Source organism: Hyperoodon ampullatus, assembly GCF_949752795.1.
Source record: "Hyperoodon ampullatus genome assembly, chromosome: 14".
Taxonomy (NCBI): Eukaryota; Metazoa; Chordata; class Mammalia; order Artiodactyla; family Ziphiidae; genus Hyperoodon; species Hyperoodon ampullatus.
Window position 1 is genome coordinate 11,748,827 of NC_136927.1, and position 13,823 is coordinate 11,762,649.

A 13,823-nucleotide genomic window follows, 5' to 3' on the forward strand; every position below is an offset into this window, starting at 1 on the left:
ACAGAAAGACCATTTGCCAGGGAATCTGGGGACAGCACACACTGCTCTCTTCTCTCAGTGCCTGTCGTCTGGGACAGCACAGATGACAGTCACAGATGGTCCTGTCTGCCTCTCACAGGAAGAAAAAATCATGACTTGCTGATGCCAGAAGTCCCAGATCCCAAAGAGCTGGTTATCCTGAAGGTCCCCCGCAACCAGAGCCTCTTCAAGTACCTCCTGTCTCCATCCTTGCAGCTCTCCATCCCCCGAACCATCACTAGAGGTATCTGAGCAGGTGTGCCCTCTTCAAAGCTCTTCACCAAGGTCTCCCACAGCACCACACCTGCCCACACCTCCACCTCTCAGCTCAGGCACCTTCACAGCTTCAAGGCCTCCACACGGCCGACGCCAGCACGTGCCCTTGAACATGCAGTGTTCTTACACACCCTCTCCTCTCACACCTAAGTCTGGTCCTAAGCCTCTCTCTCTCCTCAGTCTGACCATAAGCTTCCTGAGGACAGGATCCATTCTCATTCTCTCCGATACCTGGAGCACGGCACAGGTATCCATCAAGTCTGCTAACCTGAGTCTGCTGATGTTACTTAAATCAGTGGCTATGGACTGTGTTATTATTTTTTTAGATTTATACCTATTAATCTAATGCATCTTTACTGTCTCCAAATCCCAAATTCCACATTAAGCCCTCTAAAAAGGAGGTCAAAGCACTCTGGTCCTATTTCAGTACATAAATAACACTTAAGTTACACATACCATGCAGCCAGAGTTGAGAGACCTTATATGCATATAAACGTAAAGAGAAGATGGAAGCGTTTTACATTGAATATAATAGGCAACAGACACATGGTTGAAGGCCATAAATGTGAGGTTTTCAGTGCTTTTTGTTTTTGTCTTTAAAATACTGACATCTTAACATTCATTTGAATGGAAAAGATATTATTAGCCTCTGTATTAATTAAGTTTTACCCTGGAAACATCTTCAGGTTTTTCTGGACTTGTTTTCTGATCGTTAAAAGACAGACGTGCCCACGCACATTTAGAAAGCAAACACGCACCTTAAAAAATTACTTTCCTAGGCTCTTAGAGTTACTTTCAGGAGGGAACAGCAAGCTCAGTGCCTGGGGTTTAAAGCATAAATGTTAAAAAGCCTTCCTATCAGAGCTGCCAATTTGAGTCTACATTCAGTGGAATTTTTACTTTATACCCTGTTTTTAAGACATTCAGGACAATCTCCAAAAAGATCAAGTTTCCAAATATCTAAAAGCATATAATTTACATAAGCATACTGAGAAGCTGAAGTATGTAAGTCTTACAAATAACATCTCATCCTATATCCTGCATTCTTGAGCCCACTTTCTCTGACCTGAAAACAGGCATTCTTTCACAAAGAGGAGACGTTGATAGTGTCTGACCCCACCAAAAATAAGTGTGCGTGTGTGTCTTTACTGGAGAGGGAAAGATCCTAAAATCCTTAAGAAAATTAATTTTGGGAGGGAATGGAAGTAGATTAAACAATATCACATGATTGTCCTGTCATTTAAATACAAAGCAGAGATAAACTCTAATAAAGAAAGTCAGTGACCTTCTAGATTATTCTGTGGGAAAATCCAAGGCACTCTGAAATTCACATTTGTCTTCCTTCTAGCATTGCTGGTCTGTGTCACAAGCCAAAGCAACTACTCCATATTAAAAAGATCAGAAATTAACTTTAGGCTTCTAATCTTCAGATTTCAATTTTTATCAAGAAAATTATTATACGTCCTTCTATCGTCTTAAAAAAACTTTCATTACCTATGGCAGCAGAAACAACAAAGGCCCTAGAACTTCTGAAGGAAAAACTGTAATTCAAGAATGAGAAATCATTTCATAACCTGCTGCCCCTGCTCCTCCAATCTAACTTTATCACACACATGCAAAAGGACAGTATCAAGTAAGGAATCACAAACTTTAACAAAATACCAAGGAAAAATGACAAATGAGCAAAGATCTTGCAGCAACAACTTAGATAAAATTTGAAAAGGTAACTGCAGTGTTAAAAAAAAAAAAAAGAATCAGCTTTTCCTATTATTCATATGGTAACTTTGAATGCCAGAATGGGCTCAAAAACAACAACAACAAAAAAAAACAAACAGGGAAATGCCAACAATAAAAGGAGGGCAATACAAGTGACCAAAAAAATTAGGTGTATTTTTTTTCTTTTCCTTTTCTTTAAATGTAAGTCAAATATTGAAATCTCCCACCAAGATTAAGTCCACAGAACAGTCCTACCTTTTAGTCACTCTATATCCTTAACCTGGTCAGCTGGCCCAAGATCTGGGCCTCCCATTCCTGCTAGGCCCACAGAAAATCCCCACCTGGCCCTGTGTGGAATGCTTCACTAATAAACAACATCTAATTTTTATTTAATACTTTGTCAGAAACGGACATAGGCACTGACCCATGAGGCAGTCATGGTCTCAGGTTCTAGTAAAAGAGACATGCATTCAAAGCCTACCTTTTCATGTGACTTCAGACAGTGTACTCAGCACCTCTAAATGTCAGGTATCCTTATGTATGAAATGGACTAATCACTAATCATCAGAGAAACGAAAATCAAAACCACAGTGAGATGTCATCTCACACTTGTCAGAATGGCCATCAACAAAAAGACAACACGTTAAGTGTCGGTGAGGATGTGGAGAAGAGAGAGCCCTCGTGCACTGTAGACGGGAATGTAAACTGGTGCAGCCATTGTGGAAAACAGTATGGACGTTCCTCAAAAAATTAAAAGTACAACTACCATATGATCCAGCAATTCCACTTCTGGGTACTTATCTGAAGAAAAGGAAAACACTAACTTGAAAAGGTATCTGCATTTCCATGTTCACTGAAGCATTAATTACAATAACGAAGACAGAGAAATATCCTAAGTGTCCATGATAGATAAATGGGTAAAGAAAATGTGGTGTGTGTACACACACACACACAAACACACAATGGAATATTATTCAGTAATGAAAAAAGAAGGAAACCCTGCCATTTGCGACAACATGAATGGGCATTAAGACAGAGAAAGACAAGACTTCCGGGGAAGATGGCGGAAGAGTAAGATGCGGAGATCACCTTCCTCCCCACAGATACACCAGAAAATCATCTACACGTGGAACAACTCCTACAGAACACCTACTGAACGCTGGCAGAAGACCTCAGACCTCCCAAAAGGCAAGAAACTCCCCACGTACCTGGGTAGGGCAAAGCGGAGAGATTCCCGCACAGAGGATCGGTGCCAACCGGGACTCACCAGCCCAAGAGGCTTGTCTGCTCGCCCGCAGGGGCGGGCGGCGCTGGGAGCTGAGGTTCGGGCTTCAGTCAGAGCGCAGGGAGAGGACTGAGGCTGGCGGCGTGAACACAGCCGGAAGGGGCTAATGTGCCACAGCTAGCCGGGAGGGAGACCGGGAAAAAGTTTGGACCTGCCAAAGAGGCAAGAGACTTTTTCTTCCCTCTTGGTTTCCTGGTGCGCGAGGGGAGGGGATTAAGAGCGCTGCTTGGAGGAGCTCCACAGACAGGCGCGAGCCGCGGCTGAAAGCGCGGACCCCAGAGACGGGTGTGGGACGCTGGGGATGCTGCCGCCGCCGTGAGGCCTGTGTGCGAGCGCAGGTCACTGTCCACGCCCCCCTTCCGGGGAGCCTGTGCAGCCCGTCACTGCCGAGGTCCCGGGATCCAGGGACGGCTTCCCTGGGAGAACGCACGGCGCGCCTCGGGCTGGTGCAACCTCACGCCGGCCTCTGCCGCTGCAGGCTCCACCCACACTCCGTGCCCCTCCCTGCCCCCCGGCCTGAGTGAGCCAGAGTCCCCGAAGTGGCTGCTCCTTTAACCCTGTCCTGTCTGAGCGAAGAACAGACGCCCTCTGGTGACCTACACGGAGAGGTGGGGCCAAATCCAAAGCTGAGACCCAGGAGCTGTGAGAACAAAGAAGAGAAAGGGAAATCTCTCCCAGCAGCCTCAGAAGCAGCAGAGTAAAGCTCCACAATCAACGTGATGTACCCTGCATCTGTGGAATACATGAATAGACAACAAATCATCCCAAATTGAGGAGCCAGGAGTCAGTGCTGTGCCTCTGAGGTGGGAGAGCCAACGTCAGGACACTGGTCCACAAGAGACCTCCCAGCTCCACATAATATCAAACAGCGAAAATCTTCCAGAGATCTCCATCTCAACACCAGCACCCAGCTTCACTCAACGACCAGCAAGCTACAGTGCTGGACACCCTATGCCAAACAACTAGCAAGACAGGAACACAACACCACCCATTAGCAGAGAGGCTGCCTAAAATCATAAAAAGTCCACAGACACCCGAAAATACACCACCAGACATGGACCTGCCCACCAGAAAGGCAAGATCCAGACTCATCCACCAGAACACAGGCACTAGTCCCCTCCACCAGGAAGCTTACACAACCCACTGAACCAACCTTAGCCACTGGGGACAGACACCAAAAACAACGGGAACTACGAACCTGCAGCCTGCAAAAAGGAGACCCCAAACACAGTAACATAAGCAAAATGAGAAGACAGAAAAACACACAGCAGGAGAAGGAGCAAGATAAAAACCCACCAGACCTAACAAATGAAGAGGAAATAGGCAGTCTACCTGAAAAAGAATTCAGAATAATGATAGTAAAGATGATCCAAGATTCTATTTCCAAGATCCAAAATCTTGGAAATAGAATAGACAAAATGCAAGAAACAGTTAACAAGGACCTAGAAGAACTAAAGATGAATCAAGCATCGATTAAAAACACAATAAATGAAATGAAAAATACTCTAGATGGGATCAATAGCAGAATAACTGAGGCAGAAGAACGGATAAGTGAGGTGGAAGATAAAATAGTGGAAATAACTGATGCAGAGCAAAATAAAGAAAAAAGAATGAAAAGAACAGAGGACAGTCTCAGAGACCTCTGGGACAACATTAAACGCACCAACATTCGAATTATAGGGGTTCCAGAAGAAGAAGAGAAAAAGAAAGGGACTGAGAAAATATTTGAAGAGATTATAGTTGAAAACTTCCCTAACATGGAAAAGGAAATAGTTAATCAAGTCCAGGAGGCATAGAGAGTCCCATACAGAATAAATCCAAGGAGAAATACGCCAAGACACATATTAATCAAACTGTCAAAAATTAAACACAAAGAAATCATATTAAAAGCAGCAAGGGAAAAACAACAAATAACACACAAGGGAATCCCCATCAGGTTAACAGCTGATCTCTCAGCAGAAACTCTACAAGCCAGAAGAGAGTGGCAGGACATAATTAAAGTGATGAAGGAGAAAAACCTGCAACCAAGAATGCTCTACCCAGCAAGGATCTCACTCAGATTTGATGGAGAAATTAAAACCTTTACAGACAAGCAAAAGCTGAGAGAGTTCAGCACCACCAAACCAGCTTTACAACAAATGCTGAAGGAACTTCTCTAGGCAAGAAACACAACAGAAGGAAAATACCTACAATAACGAACCCAAAACAATTAAGGAAATGGGAATAGGAACATACATATCGATAATTACCTTAAATGTAAATGGACTAAATGCTCCCACCAAAAGACACAGATTGGCTGAATGGATACAAAAACAAGACCCATATATATGCTGTCTACAAGAGACCCACTTCAGACCTAGAGACACATACAGATTGAAAGTAAGGGGATGGAAAAAGATATTCCATGCAAATGGAAATCAAAAGAAAGCTGGAGTAGCAATTCTTATATCAGACAAAATAGACTTTAAAATAAAGACTATTAGAAGAGACAAAGAAGGACACTACATAATGATAAAGGGATCGATCCAAGAAGATATAACAATTGTAAATATCTATGCACCAAACATAGGAGCACCTCAATACATAAGGCAAATACTAACAGCCATAAAAGGGGAAATCGACAGTAACACACTCATAGTAGGGGACTTTAACACCCCACTTTCACCAATGGACAGATCATCCAAAATGAAAATAAATAAGGAAACACAAGCTTTAAATGATACATTAAACAAGATGGACTTAATTGATATTTATAGGACATTCCATCCCAAAACAACAGAATACACATTTTTCTCAAGTGCTCATGGAACATTCTCCAGGATAGATCATATCTTGGGTCACAAATCAAGCCTTCGTAAATTTAAGAAAATTGAAATTGTATCGAGTATCTTTTCTGACCACAATGCTGTCAGACTAGACATCAATTACAGGAAAAGATCTGTAAAAAATACAAACACATGGAGGCTAAACAATACACTACTCAATAACGAAGTGATCACTGAAGAAATCAAAGAGGAAATTAAAAAATACCTAGAAACAAATGACAATGGAGACATGACGACCCAAAACCTATGGGACACAGCAAAAGCAGTTCTAAGGGGGAAGTTTATAGCAATACAATCCCACCTTAAGAAACAGGAAACATCTCGAGTAAACAACCTGACCCCGCACCTAAAGCAATTAGAGAAAGAAGAACAAAAAAACCCCAAAGTTAGCAGAAGGAAAGAAATCATAAAGATCAGATCAGAAATAAATGAAAAAGAAATGAGGGAAACGATAGCAAAGATCAATAAAACTAAAAGCTGGTTCTTTGAGAAGATAACAAAATTGATAAACCATTAGCCAGACTCATCAAGAAAAAAAGGGAGAAGACTCAAATCAATAGAATTAGAAATGAAAAAGGAGAAGTAACAGCTGACACTGCAGAAATACAAAAGAGCATGAGAGATTACTATAAGAAACTCTATGCCAATAAAATGGACAACCTGGAAGAAATGGACAAATTCTTAGAAATGCACAACCTGCCAAGACTGAATCAGGAAGAAATAGAAAATATGAATAGACCAATCACAAGCACTGAAATTGAAACTGTGATAAAAAATCTTCCAACAAACAAAAGCCCAGGACCAGATGGCTTCACAGCTGAATTCTAACAAACATTTAGAGAAGAGCTAACACCTATCCTTCTCAAACTCTTCCAAAATATAGCAGAGGGAGGAGCACTCCCAAACTCATTCTACGAGGCCACCATCACCTTGATACCAAAACCAGGCAAGGATGTCACAAAGAAAGAAAACTACAGGCCAATATCACTGATGAACATAGATGCAAAAATCCTCAACAAAATACTAGCAAACAGAATCCAACAGCACATTAAAAGGATCATACACCATGATCAAGTGGGGTTTATTCCAGGAATGCAAGGATTCTTCAATATATGCAAATCAATCAATGTGATACACCGTATTAACAAGTTGAAGGAGAAAAACCATATGATCATCTCAAAAGATGCAGAGAAAGCTTTCGACAAAATTCAACACCCATTTATGATAAAAACCCTGCAGAAAGTAGGCATAGAGGGAACTTTCCTCAACATAATAAAGGCCATATATGACAAACCCACAGCCAACATCGTCCTCAATGGTGAAAAACTGAAAGCATTTCCACTAAGATCAGGAACAAGACAAGACTGCCCACTCTCACCACTCTTATTCAACATAGTTTTGGAAGTTTTAGCCACAGCAATCAGAGAAGAAAAGGAAATAAAAGGAATCCAAATTGGAAAAGAAGAAGTAAAGCTGTCATTGTTTGCAGATGACATGATACTATACATAGAGAATCCTAAAGATGCTACCAGAAAACTACTAGAGCTAATCAATGAATTTGGTAAAGTAGCAGGATACAAAATTAATGCACAGAAATCTCTGGCATTCCTGTACACTAATGATGAAAAATCTGAAAGTGAAATCAAGGAAACACTCCCATTTACCATTGCAACAAAAAGAATAAAATATCTAGGAATAAACCTACCTAAGGAGACAAAAGACCTGTATGCAGAAAATTATAAGACACTGATGAAAGAAATTAAAGATGATACAAATAGATGGAGAGATATACCATGCTCTTGGATTGGAAGAATCAATATTGTGAAAATGACTCTACTACCCAAAGCAATCTACAGATTCAATGCAATCCCTATCAAACTACCACTGGCATTTTTCACAGAACTAGAACAAAAAATTTCAAAATTTGTTTGGAAAAGCAAAAGACCCCAGATAGCCAAAGCAATCTTGAGAACGAAAAACGGAGCTTGAGGAATCAGGCTCCCTGACTTCAGACTATACTACAAAGCTACAGTAATCAAGACAGTATGGTACTGGCACAAAAACAGAAAGATAGATCAATGGAACAGGATAGAAAGCCCAGAGATAAACCCACACACATATGGTCAACTCACCTTTGATAAAGGAGGCAGGAATGTACAATGGAGAAAGGACAGCCTCTTCAATAAGTGGTGCTGGGAAAACTAGACAGCTACATGTAAAAGTATGATATTAGATCATTCCCTAACACCATACACAAAAATAAGCTCAAAATGGATTAAAGACCTAAATGTAAGGCCAGAAACTATCAAACTCTTAGAGGAAAACATAGGCAGAACACTCTATGACATAAATCACAGCAAGATCCTTTTGGACCCACCTCCTAGAGAAATGGAAATAAAAACAAAGATAAACAAATGGGACCTAATGAAACTTAAAAGCTTTTGCACAGCAAAGGAAACCATAAACAGGACAAAAAGACAACCCTCAGAATGGGAGAAAATATTTGCAAATGAAGCAACTGACAAAGGATTAATCTCCAAAATTTATAAACAGCTCATGCAGCTCAATAGCAAAAAAAACAAACAACCCAATCCAAAAATGGGCAGAAGACTTAAATAAGCATTTCTCCAAAGAAGATATACAGACTGCCAACAAACACATGAAAGAATGCTCAACATCATTAATCATTAGAGAAATGCAAATCAAAACTACAATGAGATATCATCTCACACCAGTCAGAATGGCCATCATCAAAAAATCTAGAAACAATAAATGCTGGAGAGGGTGTGGAGAAAAGGGAACACTCTTGCACTGCTGGTGGGAATGTGAATTGGTACAGCCACTATGGAGAACAGTATGGAGGTTCCTTAAAAAACTACAAATAGAACTACCATATGACCCAGCAATCCCACTACTAGGCATATACCCTGAGAAAACCATAATTCAAAAAGAGACATGTACCAAAATGTTCACTGCAGCTCTATTCACAATAGCCTGGAGATGGAAACAACCTAAGTGTCCATCATCGGATGAATGGATAAAGAAGATGTGGCACATATATACAATGGAATATTACTCAGCCATAAAAAGAAACGAAACTGAGCTATTTGTAATGAGGTGGATAGACCTAGAGTCTGTCATACAGAGTGAAGTAAGTCAGAAAGAGAAAGACAAATACCGTATGCTAACACATATATATGGAATTTAAGGGAAAAAAATGTCATGAAGAACCTAGGGGTAAAACAGGAATAAAGACACAGATCTACTTGAGAATGGACTTGAGGATATGGAGAGGGGGAAGGGTAAGCTGTGACAAAGCGAAAGAGAGGCATGGACATATATACACTACCAAACGTAAGGTAGATAGATAGTGGGAAGCAGCCGCAGAGCACAGGGAGATCAGCTCGGTGCTTTGTGACCACCTGGAGGGGTGGGATAGGGAGGGTGGGAGGGAGGGAGACGCAAGAGGGAAGGGATGTGGGAACAGATGTATATGTATGACTGATTCACTTTGTTATAAAGCAGAAACTAATTTTAAAACATTAAAAAAAAAGACAGAGAAAGACAAATACCATATGATCTCACTTATATGTGAAATCTAAAACAAAACAAAACACCAAACTTAAATGCAGAGAACATACTGGTGGTTGTTAGGGGGTAGGGGGTGGTGAAATGGGTGAAGGGAGTCAAAAGGTATAAACTTCCAGTTATGAAATAAATAAGTCCTGGGAATGTAATGTACTGTATGGTGACCACTAATAATAATATACAGTATTGTATACAGATGACCCTTGAACAACATGGGTTTGAACTGTGAGAGTCCACTTCGCTTGGATTTTTTACCCAATAAATACATACTACAGTATTACAGATCCTTGGTTGAATCCAAGGATGTGGAACCTCAGATATGGGAAGGGGAGGGTGCACTGTAAAGTTATATGCAGATTTTCAACGGCACAAAGGTTCGGCACCCCTAATGCCCAAGTTGTCCAACTATATATACATATATCCAACGATTATGTTGTACATCTGAAACTAATATAATGTTATATATAAATTATATCTCAGTAAAAGAGATGCAATCCACTAAAAACTCAATGCATGTGTTCTGCACCTTTAAGAAGCTATTACATATTTCATTCAGAAAACATGAATTCATAAACTCTACAATGGCAAAGACAAAGTCCCAAACAAACATATTTTACCACTGGCACCTCTTGCTTTCTCTATATGTGGAAGGCTTGGCCACCAAACGATTAAGACTTTTTTTTCCAATGTGAAAATGAGCACCATGAAAATAAAAACCACTCAAATGTCCTTCAGTTGGCGAATGTGCAAACAAATTAGGCTATCCATGCAATGGAATACTACTCAGCAATTACAAAGGAATGAACCACTGACACCTGCAACAACAAAGATGGCTCTCAATTATGACGAGTGAAAGAATCCAGACACTACCCCACCCCCCAAGATAGCACATACTCTAAGATTCCATTTAGATGAAGTCCTAGGAAATGCAAACTTATCTAGAGTGATAGAAAACAGATAGGTGGTTGCCTGGGCGTGATGGGTATGTTCATTATCTTGACTGGCATGCTGGTTCCATGGCTGTATACACGTAAAATACACCAAATTATACACTTTAAACATGTGAAATTTACTGTATGACAACCATACCTCAATAAAGCTGTTTGAAAAAGGGGAAAAGACCATTTAAAAGAAAAACAAACACATCTTCCTGGCTTGGTATATTGTCTTTAAACCACCCTCTTTTCCAAGCAGTTATATGTCCTACAAGGTCATGAAACTACAATACCTTTCCCCTTAAGTGATCTGCATGCATGAACAAAACCTTAATAATCCAAAGACGTAAATATAACAATAGCTAATTAATATTTACATAGCTGTGACTATGTGCCAGGCACTATTTTAAGCACTTTTCTTACATTAACTTATCTGACCCTCATACCAGCACTATTTTAGAGATGAGGAAACTGAGGCACAGAAGGGTTAAGTAATCAGTTCAAGGTCATACAGCTGGTAGCTGGAGGAGCTAGGATTTGAACCCAAAGAGTCTGGCTCTAGAGTTCGTTTCTGTACCCACTGTGCTTACTGGCATATACAATATAAGAAACAGTATAGGAAAATCAGAAGCAATGAATATTGCACTTGCAAAATACTTTTCTTCCTTATATTCACTGAATATAAATATCCACTACATTTTGTAGCATACACAAGACTAAATAAAACACAACAGGACCTTCATTCTTCTTTTACCAATTAATAGATGAAGGAAGGAGAGACAGAAAAGCTGGACAACTTGCTTAGGACAGAGAATAGATGGCAAGTTGACTGGTTGGTCAAACCAACTAGGAAGTTGGTTTACCACATTCCCAGTCCAACTCTCTTCACTGTCTTCAAATTCCTAATTATTTTAAGTAAATCTGTAAGGGAGAAAAGCCAAACATACAGCAACGTGGAAAATGTAAAAGTCATTTACTATTTCTCAAATACCTTACTAGTTCCTGAATTCCATCCACAAGATCACAACCTCTGACTGATACTGGCCTGGAGTCTTTTTTTAAAGCGCCCCACATGATTTTCATGAGCAGCCAAAGTTGAGAAACCCCAAGACATATTAGATTTAGAGTTCTCATTTTAAAAAGACAGATGAAAGCAACGTGCCAAAACAGCTTTGGTAAACTATGGCCCCAAATTTTCCAAGTTGATATTGAACTACTGATTACCTGTAGGATTTTGAGTTCAACTTTAAATAAATTAAAAATATGCACGAAGTACATGAGATATTATCACAGCAAAAGTTACATAACAATACACGGGACTGACATTCTCAACTTTTTAGAATGCTAAATTGGCATCTTGACATCAAGCTGATGGATAAAAGCACAGAAAAAACGTGCCATATGTCCACTGCATTTAAAGCATGGAATAAACTGACCATATATTGTTTCAGAAGCACAAGTTGAAAAGAGACAGTCTTTGTTTTTAGTCCATGCAGGAATCAGTGGTCTCTGAACTTAAGGTGCACTTCGTAGGGAAGATTCTGACTCAGTGGGCCTGGGGATGGAGTCAGACCGTGTTCCTAACAAGCTGCCAGGTGATGCGGATGTGGCTGATAGATAGACCACACCTGGAGCAACAAGGCCTTAAGTAACTTGAATATTGGCTGTAAAATTAGCCAGTTGGCCTACAAATATAGTTATGTCTAGGATCCAAGAAATAACTGTCGATACAATTTATTCCTAGTCCGGGGGAAAATAAAAGGAGGAGGGGAATAGAGGAAGGAGCAAGCGAATACTTGTTACTTGTTTGTATAGCATAGCAGGACTAAGAACCATAGAATACTGTTACTTGCCCCGACCCAGTAGCTGTCAAGGTGACAGAATGTAAGCCCCATGAGATAAAGGGGTTTTATTTTAATTTACACAGAATCGTTACGGCCTAGTACACACTAGGTACTCAACAAATGTAGTGAATAAATGAATGAATAAGTATACACAAACACAATCTATATTTATGTCACAACCCAAAAAATGTCTGGGAAGGGGAATCTATCAGTACATATAGGTGTTTAATACAAACACCTGGCCCACTCACTGTACCCCATTTTGTCCCTCCCCCCACCAAAAAAAAATAATAATTTTCCAAACCAACACTTCCACTGTCAAGCCCAGTCTTCCCGCACCCTTATGTTTTGTTTTGTTTTAAATATTATTTATTTAATTACCCTTATGTTTAAAACAATGGAGAGAGGTGGAAGCACAGGGAGAAGGATTCAGAAAAGGTTCACTAATCAAAGGAAAAAACCAGAGGGGGAGAGGAGATGGGCAAACAGTTTAGTTCAAGGGAAGGAATATCTTAGGTTGTCAGCATTTCCAAGTTCTTACCTATGATGGTGAGAGGGTTTGGGTTCGGGCTTTTATTTATTTTGTTACTGTCCAGAGTAACTGGTGAAGTAGTACCTGGCTGTGCGGCAGGCTCTCAAGCCAACCTTTCGAAGCTTGGGAATTCGCGTTTCCGGCTTACTTCCCGCTTCTCCAGGCTCCCGGCGCGTAGAGGAACTCTGCCACCGCCCAAACACAAGATGACCTGAGCTGCTTCACTATGGATTTGAAGCCACAACCAGGATTAAAGATGGCGGCGAAATACTAAGCGAGCGGCCCGGGGAGCGCGCGGAATCTGCCCAAAAGAAAAATGGCCGCCGAGCAGGATCTCGCGGCTTTCAACGAGAGCCCAAAACAAAAATGGCGGCAAAGGACGACAATGTCGGGGGCCTAGAACGAAGTGAACATGATTGGTCCATGAAGAATAAGTTACCCACTGTGCTGAACAGCGGGGGTGATGAGGAAAAATAAAACGCAGTGTTCCGGTAGTACAGAATGCTGCTTCTTTTTTTAAAAAAAACATCTTTATTGGAGTATAATTGCTTTACAGTGGTGTGTTAGTTTCTGCTTTATAACAAAGTGAATCAGCTATACACCTACATATATCCCCATATCTCCTCCGTCTTGCGTCTCCCTCCCACCCTCCCTATCCCACCCCTCTAGGTGGTCACAAAGCACCAAGCTGATCTCCCTGTGCTATGCGGCTGCTTCCCACTAGCTATCTATTTTACATTTGGTAGTATATATAAGTCCACGCCACTCTCTCACTTCGCCCCAGCTTACCCTTCCCCCTCCCCG